We start from the raw sequence: 23,290 nt of genomic DNA, 5'->3' as shown, positions 1-23,290 counted from the left end.
TCATAGAGACCTGTGCCTACAAGTGTGTGCAACCATTTAATATATATTTCATCCTCAGATTGCACTCCACACAGATCCACAGCAGCAAAACATTTCCTAACAGCCTATATGAAATTTTGGGATCTACCTTACAAAATACTAAAAGTTGCAAAATCTGTAAAGCATTGCAGGAAAAAAACCAAGAGATTAAAAGCATTACTAGTGACTTAGGTCCTTATAATAATGGAGTGTTAGGTAACTGAAAATGTTTTGTGATCTCAGGACACAACCCTTCTTGCACTTCAGAGAGGAAGGCAGTCCCTCCCCAAAATAATTTCAACTTGTGTAACTTGAGGCACATTGCTTTTTCATCCCAATATAGTCTGATTCAGAGTTTTTAATTGGTAAATTGTCAGTTAGAACCTGGCACTTGAAAAGAAAAAAAAGAATCCAAAAGAAAGGGTTGGATCTTGTTACTTATTCCACTTCATAAAAAGGAAGGTGCTTGTCCAAACTCAAACACACATTTCATATTCTCTCTCCATTCTCCATAGTTCAAAGCAACTTGATGAAGAAAGTTGCAAATACACAAAATCTGTTATATGGAGTGGCAAGATATGTGAGTCTTCATGACATAGTTGCTATGTTAGCTGTCAGGCTTATTCTTTAGCTATGAGGAAAGAGAAGTCTTCCTCTGGGATTGGACAACCAGAATGCTGTTAGCATACCAAAAAGTCTGCTTACTGCCTCTGTTAAAAAAGAGTAAGAATAACTTTTTTTTGCAAAGTACATCAGTTTACACTAAGCTAGCCTTAAGGAAATAATCTGTTGGAATTCTGTATGAAAAGGAAAGAAGGGATATCTACCTGTTGTCTGTACATTGAATTTTCAGTCATCAGTGATGGTGTGACAAAACATGCCTATGGGGGAAGTGTACAATGTATATGCGTGCATGCGCACCTTTTGCTGCTTCAAATATTTTTCAGCCTTCATGGTTTTTGCAGAATGTGTTTAAGGTTAATGTCACGCTGTTGCAAAAGCAGCTAGAGGTAGAAATTTTTAAGTCATAGCGGCTAAAGACCATCTTACCATGGGAGGGCACTATAGTCCTTTACTGCTCGTAGTAATAACAGCCCTGAATAATTTTACTCATAAGAATTTTAGGTCAAGCAGCAACTAACAGGGAAATAGTTACTGGAAAGACTTTTTTATGGCTAACGTGATGTTAATAAAATAAAATTACACTTGCAGAGCTGGCTTTAGTTTCGCAGCATTAGATTTTAAGAAGTCTATGTTGAAATCTTGCCAGGCTGCTTAATTTTCTAAATAAAGATTTCAAAATGCAGTTGATTCTTTCATATGGGACTCAGGTACTGCGTGCTCTCTACTGTTCTAAAAGATGTTATGGGTATGTTTTGTGATTATAGGGTATTTTACCCCAAGGCTTTTACTCACTGTTTTATGCTTTATGCAATGTTTTATATTAATGAGAGAATGTTTTCAGCAACCCTTTCTTTAAATAATCTTTTTTCCTTGCAGCAGATATGGCATATCTGAGTTTGGAATCGCCTTCACCTGTGTATCCTAGGGCTGCAGAATGGGTGAGTGCTTAAGTCTGCAGATCTGTAGTCTTGCAAGCATAAATATTTTTCAGCTCAAGTTGAAGACACAGGTGTTCAAGGGAATGTCTGCAGTTCATTCAAAGTTGTGGCTTCTGTTTTTACATAGGCAAGGAAGCATTAGCTTAAATTTGAGGTATTGATACACGGTTAGTTTACTATTGAGACAGTTATGTCATTGGTATCACTATGATCATAGCATGGCATTCAGTGCAAGCAAGCCAGTTGCAAATTTACCTGGGTTTCCTGCAGGGTTTTGCAGTGTGTTCTGAGTTCCTTGCTGCCAATACACTTAGTTTGAAGCTAAGTGAATTATATACATGCGCTGCTGACTAAACTGAGGCTGTGTATCCAAAGGCAAAGTGTTTGGCAGCAATATTGACCTAGCCTCACCTCCTTTGCCACCTGCTGCTGGTTTCTGTGGTATACCACCCCTTCAATTGTGCCAGCCCAACTATTTATGCAGCTGCATTTGGAAATGGAGCTGGGAACATATCTACTTTAAAAAAAAACAACAAACCAACTATATTTTCTTCTGGGTTAGTTTAGGCAAGATCAGGTCTCCAGTATAGTGAACCACATGGCTACATAAACAATTTTTCTAGAACAACAGAATACATTGAGAAAGATTACGGAAGACAAATATCAATACTATAAGCCAGTATTGCTGCTAAAGACTTCATTTTGAGACACCACAACTAAATCTGTGTTTTCAGTGATTCACAGTAAACTGTTTTAAATTAAGATAAGGTCATATTTTAAATGATTCTGTTTGGAGCTACTTCCATATGCCATCTCCTGGTGGCACACAGACTTTGTATGGGCCCTGAGCACAGCTCAATGTTGAGCTTAATATTTATGACAAAAAAACCCAACCCATAAGTAAGATCACTGTAGTGACAGAAAATGCCTTATGTGGAAAAAGTGCCCTGAAATTCTTTTCACCTAGGAGTAGAATGAGAGCCTTCTAGTTTCAGGTAAGCCTCTAAGTGGAAAAAATAGTGATAGGAAAATAAGAGTATGTCCATTTTAACCAGTATTTCATTTAAATGAGTGTGATTATTTTCATATTGTCCTCTAAAGACCAGTTATTTCTGGAGGACTATCTTACTACTTTTGTAGTGTATAAGTTGTATCGCTCTTAATTTAATTCCCATAAAGGAAGAGTTGCTCAGATCAACTCCTTTTCACTTAGTCCAAGAAAGGCTCCATAAAACTGCTTGAGAAACTAACACCCCATTTGGGATGACAGTAGGTAGAGTTACACATTGTATTTCCCCAGCACTGTACATAAACAAGTATCTTTCAGCTGAAACATTTTTTCCAAGTCAGATATAGTAAAAATTTCAAATCTGGCCTATTTTGATAAGCAGACAAGCCAGAAAAATACTGCTGCAGAGGAAAGAAATCTCAGTGTATGGTTGGCCTTGGTGACTACCTGCCAGGAGAAAAGGGACCTATGAAACTTTCTTCTAACGTATTATCTGAATCTTATCTGCTCAAACACTTCAGAGTTCAGGAAGAGCAGCCAAAGTCAATTTTTGCTCAAAGTGTTTGAAACCAAAAATAAACAGAAGGGAAAAGTTGTGCGTGTGCAGGAGGAGGCGTTGGGGTGGAGAATGGACAGGGTGGTGGGATTGGGGAGGGAATGTTTTAACCGACATTGACTCTTCTGAAATCCTCTTGAAAGTATACACTGTTTTCTCAAATAACAATGAAATTGCACAATACATAATTGTGGTGGTGGAGAGCTGCTGGCATGTATCCAGGGGCCAGTATTCTATCTCACCTCAACAGGTAGATGAAACAATAGTTATTATGAATTAGAGAACAACTTTATCATTACTGTGTGCTAGTAATCTAATTCTACAAAGCCTGAAAAATGCCTTCTGAAATGTATAAAACAGAAACTGAATTTTCAGATCTTTGTTAATATTTTAAAATACTATCCAACCCCCCCCCCCCCAAACCTTTCCTGACTGTGCAATACTCTAAAGTGCCTGAAATCCTGTGAACCTCACAGTGCACCATTCGACAAGGCTAAGTGTCAGGTCCTGCACCCGGGTCACAGCAACCCCATGCAATGCTACAGGCTTGGGGAAGAGTGGCTGGAAAGCTGCCTGGTGGAAAGGGAGCTGGGAGTGTTGGTCAACAGCTGGCTAAATATGAGCCGGCAGTGTGCCCAGGTGGCCAAGAAGGCCAATAGCATCCTGGCTTGTATCAGAAATAGTGTGGCCAGCAGGACTAGGGAGATGATCATCCCCCTATACCCAGCACTGGTGAGGCTGCACCTCCAATACTATGTTCAGTTTTGGGTCCCTCACTACAAGAAAGACATTGAGGTGCTGGAGCAGGTCCAAAGAAGAGCAATGAAGCTGGCGAAGGGCCTGGAGCACAAGTCTTATGAGGAGTGGCTGAGGGAACTGAGGTTGTTTAGCCTGGAGAAAAGGAGGCTCGGGGAGACCTTACCACTCTCTACAACCACCTGAAAGGAGGCTGTAGCGAGGTGGGGGTCGGTCTCTTCCCAAGTAACAAGTGATAGGACAAGAGGAAATGGCCTCAAGTTGCACCGGGGGGGGGTAGATTGGATATTAGGAAAAATTTCTTCAGCAAAAGGGTTGTCAAGCATTGGAACAGGCTGCCCAGGGAAGTGGTGGAGTCACCATCCCTGGAGCTGTTTAAAGGACATGTAGATGTGATGCTTAGCGACATGGTTTAGTGGTGGACTTGATAGTGCTAGGTTAACGGTTGGACTTGATCTTAAAGGTCTTTTCCAACCTAAACGATTCTATGATTCTATATAAGAGAGAGAAATTGAAGCGCTATTGCAAAATTAAAACATTGGTATATATTCTGCCTATGGTCTGTCTAGAAGCATACAGGTTTGCTTCTGTTCTTATTTAGGAGTGTCAATAATCCATATGTCATTTTTATTTGCAGAATTATGACAGTGCCTTGCCCACAGTCTGCTTCTTCACGTATCCTATGAAAACTAGGGTTGGGGCAAAACTTTCAGCTTATGAATTTTTCTATATATTCTATACTAACTGACTAGTCACAATTTGGCTTTATATTTCATGAAAGAGGAATAGTATTAAGGCTTGGTTGGAACAGATCTTGAGAGGTAAAATTAGGGATTAGCTACAGGGATGTTTTTGCCAAATATTTGTCTATGAGATTCTGAAGCTGAGCTCTACAGAATATACTGGGAGTGAAGGGGAGGAGAATATATTGACAGAGTTGCTGGGAACAGAGTGCAAGATGCATCAAGGAGTTAAAGGTAGGGCTAAGCAATGAATTTCCACTCTTTTGCCTCTCATTACCTTCTCCCAGACACATCTTCCATTCTCAGCTCAGCACCTTACAGCATTGATCTTCTATTATAATATCTATGGGGGTATCTCTTTCTCCCCATTAATGTGAGCACCACTGAGAAACCAGTTGGGGAGAAGAATATTAAGGGCACAAAATGGGTTGGAGCAGGGAGTGAAGCATTCAGGTGAACCTAAATAGACCTAAATGGATGAAGATTTCTCTAATATTCTCAGACATTCTATTCCAGTGCTTCAGTAGCTTCATTATTAGATATTTTCTCCTAGTGACAAACCTACGTCTTTATTTCTAGTTCTGCTTGTAGCTCTATCCTTGCAGAAGACATCTTCAAATGTTTTTTTTTCCAATGCTAAAATGAGTGGAAGTATTAGCCTGTATATCTTGAAGGATTATGTATTTTTATATACCAGTAATGCTAAGTGATATTCCAAAATTGTTTTCATATGCTATTTTTACATTTTAAACATTTTGGAGCAGATACTTTGGACATCCAAATGCATATGTAAAATGTCCATGAGGCTGGTTTGCAAACACATTAGGAAGCTGAATTTTATGGTATTATCTGCCATGTGCACATATGGACATTAGTAAGTACCTGCAGTAGATGTGGAATGTGAGCACAGTTGTGCCAGCTGTATGTATAGTCAGAATATGCATTTTGAGCTTGCATTTGTGTGTTTAGCTTCTTTAAAAATCAATTACTTTCTCTGTCTGTGGCATCAGGCAGCAAGCATACAACATATGAATCATTTCTGAGTGCTCTTGCTAAAGGATTAAATCACAAGCTTTCCTTATTTATAAAGAAAGCCCTTCCAGCAGGGATGAATGTCTCTTTTGTAACTGATAAAATAGGAGGAAATCTAACCAAACCAATTTATTCTTGTTCCTATTGAAAATATTGTCTGTGAAAACATACAAGCACTTACAAATGTCAACATTTCACTCCTATCTGCATGTAGGTCAATATGAATGGGTCACAGTAACCTCTCAGAGAGCAGGTCTGCATGACAACCGAAAGCAGTATCTATCTAAGGTTCTTAAAAAAACACAAACCACCTTTAGCCATGGACTATCTGCTCCCAACAGGATAATTTATATCAGACAGGTCTGATTGATCTTGTATTAAGATGGCTTCTTTTAACTTTGCATTGTAGCAGAAGTAAAACTTTCATCAATATAGACAGGCATGTTTAATCTAGAAGCATATATTCTGCGTTGCTTGTTGTTTCACTTTCCCTCTTTGTCAAATGACTATCTTACTATGATACTTTTAAACATTTTTAACAGGCACAAATGTAGGAAATATTCTCAAATTGCATGTGTAATTATCACCACTGAATGCAGTAAGTTGTGCACATCTCTAGCTTGGGATAACATTTTCAAAAGCTTAAGAAAGAGGTTTAAAAAACATATCTGTATTGGGTGCTGATATGAATGGTAGAGATGCCAGACTGACGCAGGAATATGGTGCAGCACACTTCTGCAGATGTATTATTTGGCAGCTTTAAATAATATAACTTGGGTGTAGCAAAACTCGAATAAGCCCTGTCTTCCTGCCCCATTTCTGATTGCGCCACATCTCTGCCATGATTCAGCAATACTGTTTCTGGTTAGGGTGCTAGTGCTCTGCCACAAGTGTGTAGTCTTAAAAGTGTATGTACCCTTTGTGTGACATGAACATACCAGAAATTTGTTTGGAAATTAAAGATTCAGGCTGCTAAGTATTAATGCTTTTGAAAATCTTGCAGATCTTGTGTGGTGTACTGAAAGTCTGAATCCAGCTGGGAAATAAATGGTAAAACAAGTAAAAACACCTTAAAATATTGTCCAATCTTGATGTCTTGGAAAGAGTTCTTACCTAGATGCACAGTCCATTAATATTGATCAGATTCCATGTACCCTGTGATTTGTGTTTAGCACCTTTGTAGTTTAATCAGGAGCCAGGAAAAGCTTGATGTACTGAAGATAGCTTTCATTTTAAAATCTGAAATTAAATAGCAAAATCAGAAGAAATATGAATACTTGGGATTTAAATTTAGCTCCTATTCTTTGGAATGTTAATTGAAAACTTAAATATGAAGAAGTCAAATATGAAGTACATTGCCAAGACTTGGGTTTTCTGGTTTTGTTTCTGTCTGAAAGCTTTTTGGTTGCTATTAATTTCAATTTCATATGCAAGACCAGATTCAGCAAAATATTTGACTGTATGATATATACTCAGACTTAATAATGTGTCTAGCAGGTTTGCAAAATTAGTCAAAATTCTGCAAATTAATTTGTCTATTTAAATATTTAAAATGTAATACAAAATACACACCCTAATTTTTTCCTCATCTGCCATGTTCTTCTATTACTTATTAAGATACTGTACAGTACTGTTAAACATCAGAGCTAAATATAGTATTCAATAAATAAGAAACAAGATGGAAAGATTTATCTGTTCTCCTCCACCCAAAGGATCAAGCAGTTAAAATTATAATCAGATTCCTCTGAGTCTGATCTTTTACTGATGATGAACACTAGCTCAGTAAAACACAGAAGTACACGGGACAAAAATCTGGGACAGATATAAATCTGAATAGTTGTAAACAGTTCTTGTAAGTATTTCTTATCCAACAAACCTCAAATTCCTAAACGATTGATAATGAATATTTTTCACAGCTCTCTGTAGCATCTCTTTTTAGTTCAGGTGCTGTAAAGGCACAAAGTACAACACAGTTAAGATGTAGCAACATCACCCAGAGCAGTCAAGAATCACCACGTCTCATAAATTGTCTCTGTGCTGAGCTGTAGTCACTGACCATGAAGCCATTTTTAGCCTGTGCCAATTCTGTAGTAAAATGTGCTAGATTTAATCATTGCGAAGGTTAAAGGTAGGGCCTAGTATTAAATTTTGGAGGTCTTGGTTCTTGTCCTTTTTAGTTATCTTGATTGCATGCTTGTAGATTGGAGTAGACCTTTAATAGGAAATTAAATGACAGGACCCTTTAAGGAGCTTATAAAAGGCAATGCATAGTGGCAGTCCACATGCACTTCTGAACAACTTACGGTTACTTAAATGAAGGGAGGGAGTAGTCATTTGCAGGCAGCTACAAGGTTTATTTTAGTTGCATTATCTGCAGGACTCTTTAACAACTGAGACAGGAACTCCACAGAAGCACAGGTTATTATCCTTTTGAAATTTGAAATGCACATTAAACAATCCAGGATTAACCAAAACTATGATAGTTTTAAAGTCTTAAAGTTTCTGGTATGTGTATACAGACATCATTTTTGCTACCTGCCATCTGGAAATCTCTGGTATCATTGCAGAGCTACAAGTGCCTGGTTTACATTTTGTGGGTTTCTATATAGTATAGTATGTTCTGCAAGACGTTTGCTGGATCAATTCCAATTCTTTCTCCAAAGCTTTACGCATAGGGAGATTACTGGGAAAACTGATGTTGACCCCCTTGGTAATGGGGACAGAGATACAAACTCTCACCTCTGTAGTAGATATCTCATGGGCTGCCTTCTAATGCTTAATATAGAAAGCAGTTGCCACTGAGGCCTGTCCTGTGCTGATCTGTTCCTGTTAGATCTTATTTAAAGACTTCAATGTCTTAAGCTGCTTTGCAGTATTTGCTGGTTTTTCTTGTTGCATATTCCATACTAACAGCTGTAATGTTGTGATTTACAACAATATCTATCTGACAGGATAGAAAAAAAGGGGTTCATTGTGCCTTTTTCTCATTGGGTTTTTAAGCTTATGTAGCTGAATCAACTCCAGCAGTGTTACTCCTGATTTAAGTATGTAATAAGAATTGGGCTATTAAAGAATAACAGCAAGAAAAGAAAAATTCTATTTTCCCAAAGAAAGAGAATGAAAGGGTGAAGAAGGAAACAATGCTTAATTAGGTCCACTGAATGTGTACTTTGCTACAGAAATTTAGGCTCATGTGGATTGCATTAAGCAAACAAGCTGCCCACAGGAGGAACCAAATGACACTGTTGGGTGTTAGCTGGCCACTTGTTGACCAAAATAAGAAATGAAAATGTCCTTTGTCACCTATAGATCATGAGCATTTGATTGACGTAGCACCTACATCCAGTTGTGCAAAGAATTAGTTTATCGACAAGTTGAAAATCAGATGATATGGTGCAGAAATGTTATTATCTATAAACTATGTTTTGATCAATTTATAGGACTTCATTGATACAGGTTTAAATTTGGTGAAGATTTTGGCTGTCTGTTCTGTTATATATTTGTGTGTGTAAAATCTTGCAAATATATTTATTTCTTCCAGCATAAAAGAAAATTGACAAATATCAAGAACAACTCATGAAATAGAAGCTGTGATAATTTCTCAATGCAATGAGAAATTGTTTCTAAGATACAAGTTTTCACTATAAACTCTCTGTTAAGGCCTTTGTTCACATTATTGTTTATAAATATTCTTGCTTTTTTGATTACATACATTTTTTAGTATTTAGTTAATTAACTAATAAAGGCAAGTAGGCGGTTTTGGGGTTTTTTTATCAGTCTGTGCTTTTACATGATGGAATTGAATAGCATTCCTATTCCCTTATTATAGGCACATCTTACATTCCAAATACATACTCAGCTTTTAACTACGTGTACAATAGAAAAAGATGGTGATTTAGAGCTAGATGCATTGAATTGTATTCCAAGGATACTGCCACTTTGTGTTGACAGTGGATTAAGTATGGACAGCTAACTTCCCATTTAGCTATCTAGTTGACTGCACACAAGTCAGTAGTATGAATTTCTACCTCTCTTCTAGATAATAAATTCAAAATTACTGATTCTTTGCCCCGTAATGTACTCTCGTTTGTGGCAGTTTGCTGCTGATTTTGAGGAAAATGAAACTGAGCTCTTATTACAGGTTAGGACACTTGGACAATTATTTCCTTACAGCAGTAATTCATTTGTTCTAGTAAAACTGCCAAGAACTCCAGAAGGGAAGCAAACAAACAACATTCCTTTTGAAATGTCTTTGTATGACTGTGCATGGCTTTCAGAGTCAGCAAAATCAGATCAAGTATTCATTTTTTAAATAAAATTTATGGGTAACTGTTTTACTGTTGGTTTCATGGTCATTTTAGCCTTTTTTTTTTTTACAAGGAACTTTTAAGATGGAAAAGGGACTTCATTTTTGCTACAGCAAAGCATTTGCAAATATTAGAATATCTTATTTTATGAGGTGAAAAATCTCTGCTGCCAGAGCGTAGTTTTAAGTGCTGGAAAATGCAGTGTCTTCACAGAAAATTGGACTATTTTTGAGTGAAGAAGCATGCAGATCTATGAAATACATTCCACTGTGCAATATTTCAGTGAATCACAAAAATCTGTGGTTCGAGGTTTTATTTTCCTTATCTGAAATAGAAATATATAGCTAAGTTTGTAAGAGGAATGATTGAGTACTGGTTGAGAATTTTTTAGCGAAACATTATTTCTCTAAAAATCCTGTTCTCTGTCTAAAAACGCTGATTTATTAGAAGAGAAAACACTTGTGGACATGTTGTACTTTTTACGAAAAACTTCTGAGATCCAGAATGGAATTCTAGTCAAAGTAAGAGAATGTGAGAGACTCCCATTTTGGAAAATCAAGAAGTTCAGTGCTTAGCACTGTCACTCACAACAGATGCTTTAACTTTTGTCTCTTATGTCTCAGAGAAGTGCCTTAAAGAAATGCCTGTTTGAAATTTGGCTGCCTGTAAATGGGTTATGTGCTCACGTTCTCCTTTTAAAAAAAATATGTGGAAGGTCTTCAGTTTGTTCCAGTCCAGAATGCAGCTAAATGTTGATACTTCAGGATTTTTCTCAGATACTTTTTCCTATCCAGCCACAAGTAGTTTAAATACAATGGCTTTTAGCCTTTGTATAATCTTACCATGCATCTTGGTTTCACTCTTCCTTCTTTGGGATATGTACATATCATGTTTGTCTTACATGTGTTAGCCAGATGAACAATGCCATGGGATGCGTGACCCACCTTATGGCTTGAAATTCTGGCACTGTGTCACTTGTTATAATAGGTGGGGCTGCATACACCCAAAACCAAAAAATGTGTGCTTGGACAATAAGATGATTGGGGCTTGTTTGTGTTTAGGTTTGCACATATTGCACATAAGCCATTGATCCCAAGTAAATAATGAAGAAGAGAAAATCCATTAAATAAGTTATTCAAAATATCATAGAACTTGTCAAATGAATGATTTCACAAGTGGCATCCAACCAATTGTTTGTGCAGTAGAGCAGTTTTTTAGGGTTTAGAGAAAGTCCAGACTGTTCTCAGGCAAAATGCAGCTGAGGTGAGGTCAGAATTTTGCATTAGAGCTTGAAAGTCCAGAGGATTGTGGAAAACGTTGAATTGAATAAGTTTTGTGAATTATTGGGGGGGGGGGGGGTGTCACTCTTATGAAGCAGCTTATATCAATGTAAAGCCAGGCGTGGGACAAGTATGTATATGTAAGACTGAAGACAGTTACTATTGCCCAAACAATGGTAAATGCTCAGTAATGAAACTTTGGTCAAATAGAAGTAGCTTAATGAAATGTAAAGCTAGCAGAATATCATTAAAATTAAGAGATAAATCTGTGGCTACTTTGAAAATACAGTCTTTTTTGCTCAAAGAGCAGTCAATAAGAAGAACTTAAAAAGGGGATGGAAAAAGAATGTTACAATTATGGTTTAAAAGTTATGAGATTAAGAAACTTGTGTCTCACAACTACCTTTAATTTTGTCTTTATGAAATAATGTAAAATTGATAGGAAATATTTTTTCCACATCAGGCAATATGATCAGCTCTTTGGTAACTAGGGGAAGAACACCGAAGGTGCTAAGCACTGTGATGCTTAACAGTTGAGCAGCTGGAAGAGTTAAACTGCTGGGGGATCCACAGTGTGGAAATCTGTTTGCTTATGGTCAAAGAAGGTGCAAATCTAGAACACTGGAGTGCCTCTAGGGTGGTCTAACACATACTGAAACTTAGGTACATAAAGAGTGCCCAGTGGGGTTTGTGGGGTTTTAGCTCAGACTAACATTTCTGAAGCCAGAATAAATTTCTCAGTGATAATATGACTTGACAAAAATTCACTTTAATTAATACATTTATAGATGAGGCTAGGTGTAGCTTACAGAGTCATCACAGAGACTGTCCCGTGACCAGACAGGATGGTATCTTAGCAGTACTCAGTTTTAGCAGTTGGCATAGTTAAATATGCCTATATTGCTCCTGCTAATTAGCATATTACAGAGATAAAGAGAAAACTAAGATATATGAGAGATTTATTAGACACTGGCACCCCAGTTGAAACTCTCCATGGAACAGATATCTGTACTTTGGGCAGAGCATTTTTTCCGTGCAGAGTGGGTATGCTATTGTCCATATTTGTCTAATTTCAGCCTAAGTAGTTCCAGATTTCAACAAAACACGATGTTTGTGAACTTTTTCCACTTCATATGTCTCTAATGACTGGGTATATTCAGCTGAACAGGGATTTGAACACTCCACTTACTAATGCTGTGTGTCTGATGGTCATGACCTAGGCCAAAAGAAATTGGTGAAACTGGCTTCTGGAATGTACTTGCAATGTATTGTACATGATTCTTGTTCCCCTTCAACCCGCTGAAGGAGATACATAGTTCATTTCCCAAGATGTCCTTCCTGTTTTGAACTGAACAGGAATACAGTCCTTGAAGAGGCACTGAAATATAGAGCTGTCTGGTGGTCTTTGCTGAGCAGCCTCAAATTCCAGTGTAATTGAAACTCAACATTTTCTGTGAAAAGCCCAAGAACTTCAACAAACAGGAAGGTGATGGACTTCTTCAGAAAGAAGATTTTCTTGAGGACTAGATTTTAAAAACTGCCAAATAAAAATTCTGTTTTCCAAAATTAACTCCATATTAGACTACCATAAGATTTATAGATAGTTCAGAAAATTTGTCTTATAAACTTCTAGGAGCCAATGGCTGGAATGATACAGCTTTGGGTATCAGTGACTGGAACTTTCAAAAGAATTAAGGGGTTAACACTTTGGTGCTATTAGAATTCTCATAAAGGCCCTAGTTCCACATTATCAGCTCAGCAGTCTTTCGGACTGCTCAGCTAATTATCCATTCTGTGTAATTATGTGGAAGATTCTGGAACACTCATTTAAAATCAACACTGATTTCTTTTTTTTCCAAGGTGCTTTTTAGAATTTCAGAATGATTTTCAGACTCAGCACTCAAGTTTCTAACAAATTGTATAAGCCTGCATTGTATTCTTGATGTCCTCAAAGTTCTCCAGGTACAGGGCACTGAGTTGAGCCAAAATCTGATTTAGTACACTGGACATAAATTGTAGGCTGGGATTCCAAAAACTAGGCACTGGATGCCACGTACAGTAATTGAGTACTTGGATGCTGAGTCCAACAGAGTGTCAAAGTTTTGGACTGAAAGCAATATAATTTTGAAATGTCAGTATTCTGAAGAGTGATAGACCTTGTAAGAATATCTCAGTGGGTTTTTTAAATATTCACTGTGCACATTTATTAAAACAAATTGTAAATGAATAGCAGTCTACATCAGACATACTTAACACATTTAGGTCCTATTTCTAAATGTTCTCTTGTACAGCAGTGAATTTGATGAATCATATACCTGCTTTTGAACAACACAAATACTCTACACAAAAAAAACCCTCTAAAGACACCTTTTAAATCAGTTGCTTAATAAGTTTAGAAACACTTTAAAAGTAGATCTGCACATATAACCTATGTGGTTAGAAATTAACAAAACTAAATTTTGTTAAACAAGGGTGACACAACATAGTCAGCAATGAGTGTAAAACATATTGCTCTGGGGAACAGGGTCTGATAATCCTCTCTAGAAGAAAATTCTGCTAGGTTTCATTGGCCAGTTTGATTATTGGTACAATTTATTTTCACAATGTTTTAATATCCACTAAATATTTTTATAGTACATCAGATCTCTGACTGTGCTCCCTACTCTTCAACCAGTCTTACCCCTGAAATTTCTCTACCTAGAATCAATAAGGAGAATCTGATGGGAGGTACTTTCCATGAGGGACATCCTCAGCTGCACAGATCCTCAGTTTTACCACAGATTGCTGGTGTCTTTGTTGGACTTTTCAAAAAAGACAACATCACATGACAGGATCTGAATCAGAGTCTTATCTGTAGGTCACAGATTTAAATCTAGTAGTGAGAGAAATTTTAATGTGACCATTGTTCAGTGTCATGTGTGAGGCTTGTTAAGCCTCAATCTAGTTTCTCTGTAGCTTCATGTTATGAAAACAATCTAGCACTACAACAAGCACTAATTAATTTTAGTTCTTCCATAGAATTTTTAGCAGTAGCTCTTGAAGTGTTTTGTAAGGGAAGTCAGTAACATTAATCCCATTTTTAGTTAAAATCTGAATTATAGATGTAAAAGTACTTCCCAAAAATCAGGCTGCTTGTCAGTGACAATTCAGAAATGGAGTGTAAGTCACAGGCATCTCGCTCCAGTGCACCACCCACAGGGATCACAGCTCTTAAAAAGGAACTTCGAAGTGGAGCACCTTCTTTCAGTCTCCAGTGTGAACTTGGGTCTGAACTGCCTCAGCAGACCCTCAAGATCCAGGAGTGCCACGCTGGGAAACCTTTACTGTTCCCCGGCAGGTGTGATTTGGCGGCTGTCAGTCTGGCATTCTAAATTTCTATCAGCAACACCAATTTCAGTTGTTGCTATCCAAATATTTCCTAGTATTTTCGATATTTTATTATCTTTTTTTATTTTTTTGCATGCTTAGCAGTATTTTGGAAACTTGTTGGCCTTCAATTTTACCCAGCACATTAATTGTGGCGATGAAGAGACTGGAAAGATTGTTTTTCTGTCCTTAAATTGGGCTCTGGATTTTGTGTATTAACACTGCAAACTTTTTCAGTCTCTACTTAAAGACCTGTTTAATATTTAACTCAAATAAACAGAACTGAGATTTTTTTATACAAAACTAGCTATTGCAAGCCAAAAAATCTTTGGATTATTTTGTTTCAAATCATTTAAAGTAAAAAAAACATGAAAGAATGGACCTTTTGTAATACTTCAGCAAGTGCTACAAAAAGTAGAATGGGAAGTAATAAGTATTTAAGGACATATTTTCGCTGTGTGTGCTGTTTGTGTTAGTAAGATTAGTACTTCTGAGTGTTAACTTAAACAGGTGCTGTGCAGAAAAACAAAAGCAAAATATTAGGCCTGTCATAGTTCATTTAATTTTCTGCTAATTTGCCCTTCAATCTTGTTCTCTTAACTTGCTCTCCCCAGCTACTGTGATAAGTTTCTACTTGTTGCTGGTTTTTTCCATAGTAAAACTTTTGTCCCAGTGCCAGCACATTATGTTCCTGGTTAGAGCCATGACGTCAAATGGTATCTGGCTCCAGGCCAAGGAATGCTGCTGGGAAGAGTGAATGAATGAATGGATTTTTCAGTTCACATTGTAGTTGCCTCTTTCAGAGCCAGGAATCTTCAGTCAACTAGCTAATGTAAATTTATCAGTGTTTCTTAATAGAAATAGAAGGAACTTCAGAGAGGGTTCACAATACCTACAGCAACTCAGGAAAAATATTGTGATAAACTTCAAGTTCAGAACCAGTTATAATCACTAGAACCATGAAGGAAGAAAGATGTGATTCAATGCATAGTGGCTGCTAAATTCTAAATATATTTCTATGCCTGGAAAAGTTACTATCACCTAGTGTTCAGAAACTGAAAGGGAAGACAAATTCCAAATTATAAAAACTTCTCTGAGCTCATGTAGTATGCATTTCTTTCAAAAATATTATAACCTTAACTTTGCATGACAATACACTTCTTTGATCTGTACATTTGCAAAACTGAGGGATCAAAATAACAATTCAAGTCAGAATTCACTGCTGTATATTCAGTAATCCCGAAATGCTGATAAAATTTTGGCCCTGAGTTCTTACTCTGATTTTTATGAAAATCCTCTTGTAAAATGTGTCTCTCAACTGAAAGCTAATGTTGAATTTACTGCCAGTTCATTTTCATGATTTCCCAAGGTATGCTTTGTAGCATTTCTTTTCTCATTTATAATTTATTCAGTGGTAGGTGCTCTATATTGTATCAGTTAGTCCCAAAGAATGAAGTGTAGCTAAACCCATGTCACAGTAGCTCCCTTCTTGATGGCAGCATGTGCAAACCTTGTTTAATGTGGTTCCTAACCAGTATAAGCTATATCAGAGAGACAGCTGAAGAATTTTTGTTTAGTCTCTGAGGTCTTAGCCCCACCCTCCATCATGCAGTCAGTCAGCAAATCATAGAATCATTCAGGCTGGAAGGGACCTGGCAAAGTCTCCAGTTCCTGCTCAAAGCAGAATCAGCATTGAATGTAGACCAGTTTGCTAACCTCTCTGAACCTGAACCTCTCTGAACTTGTTCCAGTGTTTAATTACCCTCTCAGTGAAAAAGTTTTTCCGTGTATCTAGTCAGAAGCTCTCACTTCAGTTTTGACCCCTGCCTCCTCCCACCATGCACCTCAGTAAAGAGCCTTGCGCTGGATTTTCCATTATCTCCTCTTAGCTATCGGAAGGTCCCCCAAGCTGCCTGTTGTCTAGGCTAAGCTTGGCTCAGTTCCTGCTCCATAGGTACTGCAGATCTCTGACTCTGTTGGTGGCACTGACAGTGTATTCTCCACTTAGGAGAGTTTATGCTGGACTGTAGAAACAGACACACTAAATTTCCCCTCTACTTAGCTCAGAAAAAAGGAAGCAAACTAATATAATGGTTAAAATTATGAAAAAAAAAGAAAATCTTGTCTAAGAAAAATAAAACTTAATTTAACTTCAAACTATTTGTATACTTCAAAAAATTCTGCCCATTCTGCAGATAGCATAAAGAAGCAATAATGAAGTGGGGTAATGTATTTGTTATGGTGAGTACCAAGATAAAGAACTAGCAACAAAATAGACAGTATTTTGAAATTTATAATAAGGTTATGGAATCAGATATAAAGAAAACATCTGTGAGGTCAGTTGGACTATGGAAACTTTGTTAGGGAAGGATTACTCAGTCAGAGTCCTAGAATACATGAAACAGTTTTTATTCGGACACTTTCAGTCATCTTGCACCTATACTGAAATGGAGCAGGTGACTTCAGCCAGCTTCTTTCAGGGCCTAGCATCTATTGTGTGAAGTTTTAGTTATTGCAATCAGTTTCCGTGTCCTTTCTAATGACCAAATTAACATGGTAGGAATAACCTTTCTATGACAATACCGTCCATGCTTACCTTCAATTTAATTACATAGAATTCTTCAACAGCTGGATGTATGGAAAGAGTAAATTGAATGTTTAGAGCATCCACAAAAGTTAGCTAATGCATAGATTTGGCAGGACAACAGTGTACACTCTAGAAATTGTAAGGAATAAACCAATACACATATGGAAGAAACACTGATGAATTATGTGAAGGATCAGCAGTCCAAGAGCTGCCAAAGAGGGAACAATGGCACGGTATACCAGCTGGGGTCCATGACGGGCCTTCTGATGTATAAAGCCAGTAAGTGTTGAATTAAGGACTGTCTAATAGTATCCAGGGCTCTTTTATAAGACACAGTAAAGAACAGCATCCAATCTTTAAATTAACAAATCTGCTCACTCACAGAGTATTATGATTATAAATGTTTTACTATTTCATAATTAAAAGACACTGTAATCCAGATTTTTAAAAATTTACATTTTTAAATGAATTTTGCTAATTGCTGCTACTCTTGCATGAATATGAAGGCACACTTTTAAATCTTCCACTTGGTAGGAAACACTTATAACAGTTATAACTATTTTGGCATCCAAAAGATGCACAATACACTGTTGTAGAAAAATAGCTGGATTCTTGGATGTATTTACTTGTTTCTTTTAAAGGATTCATGCATCTTAGTGAAAGCATGACTTCCTGAGTATTCTGTAAAATGACAAATACGTTTTTCATGCCAGATGAATCCAAAGATACATAAAAATCGTTGTTTCGCATAAGTGACTAAATTCACTAATTTGGGCTTAATGCTGCAAGTATTTACGTATGTGCTTACCTTTATTACTTTGACTATGCTTTTGAAATCAGTGGGATTATTTGTATTAGAGTTAAGTACCTACAAATGCATTTGCAGCATTGAGCTGAAAAGAGTCTGGGTTTAAATACAAGCCTCTAAAAACCATGGTCACACTCTAGAGTATCCATCTGATTAGTCTGGTTTGGACAATGGAAGAAGAAGATATTTTGTGATCCTCTTTTTTTCTAATTTGGATAATAGAAACATAATAATGAAGAGAACAGCATTGACACCCAGTCCCTCAAGCAGATGGTGATACCATTTTCTTCTGCGTCTTGTTCTGAAAATTATTAAGTAGGACTGGCATGAATTGTTTTTCTTTCCTGACCCAGGACGACTATTTGATTTTGAGTCTTGCATATAACTTTGCTATCACCAGTTAACCTCCAGCTTTATTGGATGTAATTGTATGTACTATAAATACTGTACCATAAATATCTGAGGCTGGAGCTCTTTCAGAGGTGAATGATCTCTTCACATGCAGTATGATACAATCTCTGAGACAATTCTCTTCAATACAGTTTGAAGAGAAATAGTCTTTTAACCTTTCAAATAAGCAAAATTTAGTGCTGAATTGGATACAGGGAAAAGGCTGGAGTAGCAGTCCAGGACAATGGATACCTCAGCATATGAAATGGGTAAAACGTGAGCAGTAGCAGTGGCTTCCATCATTTTCTGAAGAAACCAGGAGCAAACAAAGCAAAATTGTTCAGTATATCCTCTGTGAGGATATTGTCGGTGAAAAAAAGCCAGTTTATATGATCTGTGACAAATCTGGCTGGTATATCTATGGATACATCGTGCCCTTATCAGCACTTGGGGTGTTGGCCAGTCAGCAGCCAATCTCTCATATAAAATTCAGTGGAAACAGAAGAACTTGTTGAGCTGGTGAAGGTGAGATCCGTAGGAGGCCTTGCACTCAGTTCCGTCTGTTAGCACGTCTTTAATTTTCTAAGAGTTTTGACATTGTAGCTTTGAGGCTTTTTTTTGCAGCTGACTGAGTGGACAGAGATGCAATGAACTTGTATTGTGATGGATTACAGAACAGAGGAGAACGTTCCACTGATTGTAGCTTGCTGAGATACCTGGCTTCAAAGCAGTAAGATGACACTTACTTATGCCTCCAATAAGAGGCCTTTACTGGGGAAGAAATACTAGCAGGCCATAGAGCCAAAAGTGCTTCTAGCATAATTGTGACAGCACTGGTGCTTTGTACTAAAGCAGTGCAGTGAAATGTAATATAACTATCCTTCCAGAGAAAACCAACACATACCAGTGAAGTGCTGTTTTAGTGATTTGTTTCTACGTTATGGGTTTCTCCTAGCACATCTCATGTACCTCTTCACACCTCTCACCTACACGATACATGCTTCCAGAGGTCTGTAGTGTAGTCCTAGCCAGAAGCTTTAATGCTCCTGTGCTCTTTTCCTTTGAAATTGCAACAGTTCCTTTTTTCCCACAGAAGTAAAGGGCACAGTGGTGGGTGTGGGAACTTTGTAATGGGTGGACCTCAAAACTTCACATTTTATTTGGGTCAGTTCCCCAAAATTTCCAAGCTGCTAGCCCAGCCAATTCAAACTGTTTTCATCAGCAGAATCAAGCACAGTATAATAGGACTGGCTTATATGGTGGCACTTTGGAATCCAGACAGTGTCACAACACATAAGTACAAAGAGGTAAATAATGACAATTAACTGGACTTCCTTGAACCTCCCCAGAAATATTCTGTTTTATTCACAGCAAAGGTTCAGAACTGCTCATGTTTTAATTGAACCACTTCACTCATCCCTAAATGAAAACAGTTGCAAAGTGTCCAATGTACATAGCCCAAGGCACTGTAAAACAATCAAATGAAAAGACTTTTCTTTGTCTTATTTATTTACTTGAAGCTAAAGAAAAATGCCAAAATTCTGCCCTTGAACAAATGACCACTTTTTACATACTTTACCCCAGGCAGAAGTTCCAGTTTTTTCCTAACTCATGAGTTGCTTTTGTTTGTATTTGTGTTTGTATTTTTTTTATATCTTATTTGTTTACTTTTCCTACTTCTTAAAATTATCTCTTCTCTTTAGAAGTGGGGGAGAAGGAAAGAAATGGAGGTGAAACCGCAACATGTTTTCATTTTCATGTAACAAACAGATGTTTTTTTCACAAGCTTCTGCAGGCACTAAATACCAAATATGGCTTGAGACAATAAATTATAATGTCCTTCAGAGAATGCAGAGCTGGGAAAAGAAGAAATGCAAGTGTTTGCAACATGTGTAAAGAGAGATAGCTGATTGGGACTACTTTGTTAACTCTACATTGTCTCATAATTTATATTTATAAAATATAATAATGATATTATTTATCCTTGTGCTGCTCACTTTCAGTTTGCCAAAGTCTTTACAAGTGTAAATAGGTATCATTATTTCTGTTTTTCAAATGTATCTCTTCTAAAAGTAGCAAAATCCCCATGGAAGTTAACGCTGGCATTTTCAAAAGACTGAGTGTCTTATATGACTGCTTGGTGAATATTCTGTGTTGTAACTTATAAGCAAGCTAAATCTTAAGTAGAGCAACAGGTAAGCTAATCAGCATTAGAGAAAAATCCTGGGGGAAAGATATAAAACTTCACTTACCACTAATTTCAAAGAGGGCTGAATTGCATACAACAACATCATCCAGAAAGATTTCCTTTCATGTGTTAATGCAGCGTAAAGAGAAGCAATTCGTTTATACTATTCCAAGGCAAGGTTCTATAGAAATTAAACTATGTAAGGGGGCCTTAACGTAAAGGAGACAGAACTCTTGCTTTTTTCTGTTTCATATATTGTTCTATATGTGCCTTTTGTCAGAATCTTATCTTTAGGCACCTTCACATCAGGATTAGATATCATTTTGTAGAGTGTCCCTGGGACACTGGAATTCTACAACAGTACAGTCAAATGAGCTAGATCCCAGTGACTCCATGTTCTGCAAGGACCCAGTTAGAATCCAAAGAGCACAACATCAAAAGCAATTTAGTTTCTCCACCCTGGATTCTGTCACGGCATCCTTGTTTCACCTTCTCTCACCCAAGCTAGAATTCTTTCCTTCCTTGATCATTGGGCATAACATTCATTTCTTATCACCAGATGAACCTCACATACTTATGTGCTCAAACAAACTGTACAAAAATTAACTGGGCGAGTCCTATGAAAAGCTGAAGCATTTAGTTATCTGTGTCCTGCTTTAACAAACTCTACTGAAAAATGTAAATTTCATGGATAATGAAATGATAAATGAGATAAGGAACAATTCCTATCTTTGAAGCCTGTATGTTTTATACCACCTCCTGCTGCTGCAGAAGTCAAAGTTAAACTCTGCATATTGAGATTTGTCCTGGGGAAACTGAACATTGAAAAGGAAATGCTCGTTTATTAGATGAATTGGCTTCATCAAGGACTGCCCTGATTCTTTTAAATAAGGATGGAAAAAACAGTCTTCTGACTTTGCAGCTCTGTGTGTATAGATAAATGTTCAGAAAGTCAGGTCAGTTCATAGCTTAGCCCCTATAAGTTTTGTGTTGTAAACAGGTATGTGTTTGTATGTAACTTTTTGGATATAATAAAACATGTATTAGTTTAAAAAATTATGTCAGAAAAATGTCCTTCCTGGGTAAAGATTAAGTACATTTGAAAGGACCCTGAGGATCAGCAGGACTTTAGTGGACTAGGACAATGCAAAAAGTTACCTTATTACAGAAATGTGTCCAAAACAAAAATGTGACCCTGGAAAAGCCAGGTTTGGTTGAAGGGATAGGTACCTGAAAACCCACAATCTACACAAATGGAAATCTCTTACTTTCAGGACATTATGTATATACTTACAGTGAAAAAACATATGTATTTGTTTAATGTTTGTGATTTCCCAATCTTCTGCACGTTTTTAGTAAATACTACTTAAAATAATTACTGCAAAATCAGCATAATTTTCCTAGTTAGGAGTTTGGGATTTTTTGTGAAGGAATCACAGAATCATAGAATATTTGTGACTGGAAGAGACCTCTGGAGGTCATCTAGTCCAACTCCTCAGCTCAAAGCTGGACCAAGATAGAGCAGTTTTCTCAGGACTGTATCTAGTTTGAATATTTCTAATGATATAGACTCCAAAAGCTCTTCACAGGGCAAGCTGTTCCTGTGCTACACCACCCTCACAGTAAAAAACTTTGTCTTATGTTTAAGTTGAATTTCTTGTGTTTTATTATGTGCCCATAATGAATAGACTATTAACATACCCAAAATTAGGCACACTTGACTACAACCTTAATTTTCTCATCTGTAAAATAAGCCACTATTATGATAACCCTTATAACATCAGCAGATATATGAGGCTATTGCTGGTATTGAAACATACATGTTTCCATACCAGAGCAGACATTTGATTTCAGATTATCTTGGGTTGTACTCTTGCTGACTTTTAATAATGATTTTTAGTTTGGCAAAAACCTTGAAGTGCCTGATACCAGAAATGTATTGCTGGTATAGTCATTTGTATAATGATGTAAGAATTGCAAATGTGCTTGACTAAAAAGTGACTTCTATAAATAGGTAGACACTTTGAGGGCTCCAGTGGAGGAAGCCCTGAGCTTCAGCTAAGAAGGGAACTCGCACAAGACTTCCTATGGCCCCAGGAAAGAAAGTGCATTGTAGAGTCAGAGAAAATTATTTTCTTCTCTTCTCTCCTTGCCCTGCTGTCTCTGGTGATGTATTATTTTAAGTCATATCTTGGTATTTTAGCTGCAGAACTAACCTTTTTATAAGCAGAGCAAAAGGTGATGTATATTATGCTTTTCTTTGAAAGCACTGTTAATGATCTTTTGGGTTTGCCCTTGTCCATGTAGTGTAAAATAATGTTTGGATGATAGTGTTTTGCTTGGCTTCTTTCCAGGTTTTCTCTACTTGCTTTACCACTTCTCTCTGTATGTGTAATATCTGACTAGTGATCCCACAAAAAGGTGTGTAATAATATATTACAAAGTCTTTTTTGCTACCCTGTCCCAGGAAACAGAGGCATTGGCAGTAGTAATATTTTTCTGTCTGTTAATAAAGGAACAAAAATGGTCTTAGTTGTGGATGATTTGCTTACCTTGTTGAATAAGTTTTGCATAGGTATTGCCTGCAAAAGGATGAGATGTGGAAGCTCAGGGAAACAATTTCCCCTTTGAATACATAGTGGCGTTGCTACCTATTCGGTTACATTTCAGCTGTTTTATGAAGGTCTG

Source organism: Buteo buteo, chromosome 2, assembly GCF_964188355.1.
Source record: "Buteo buteo chromosome 2, bButBut1.hap1.1, whole genome shotgun sequence".
Classification (NCBI taxonomy): Eukaryota; Metazoa; Chordata; class Aves; order Accipitriformes; family Accipitridae; genus Buteo; species Buteo buteo.
This window is presented reverse-complemented; position numbering follows the sequence as displayed.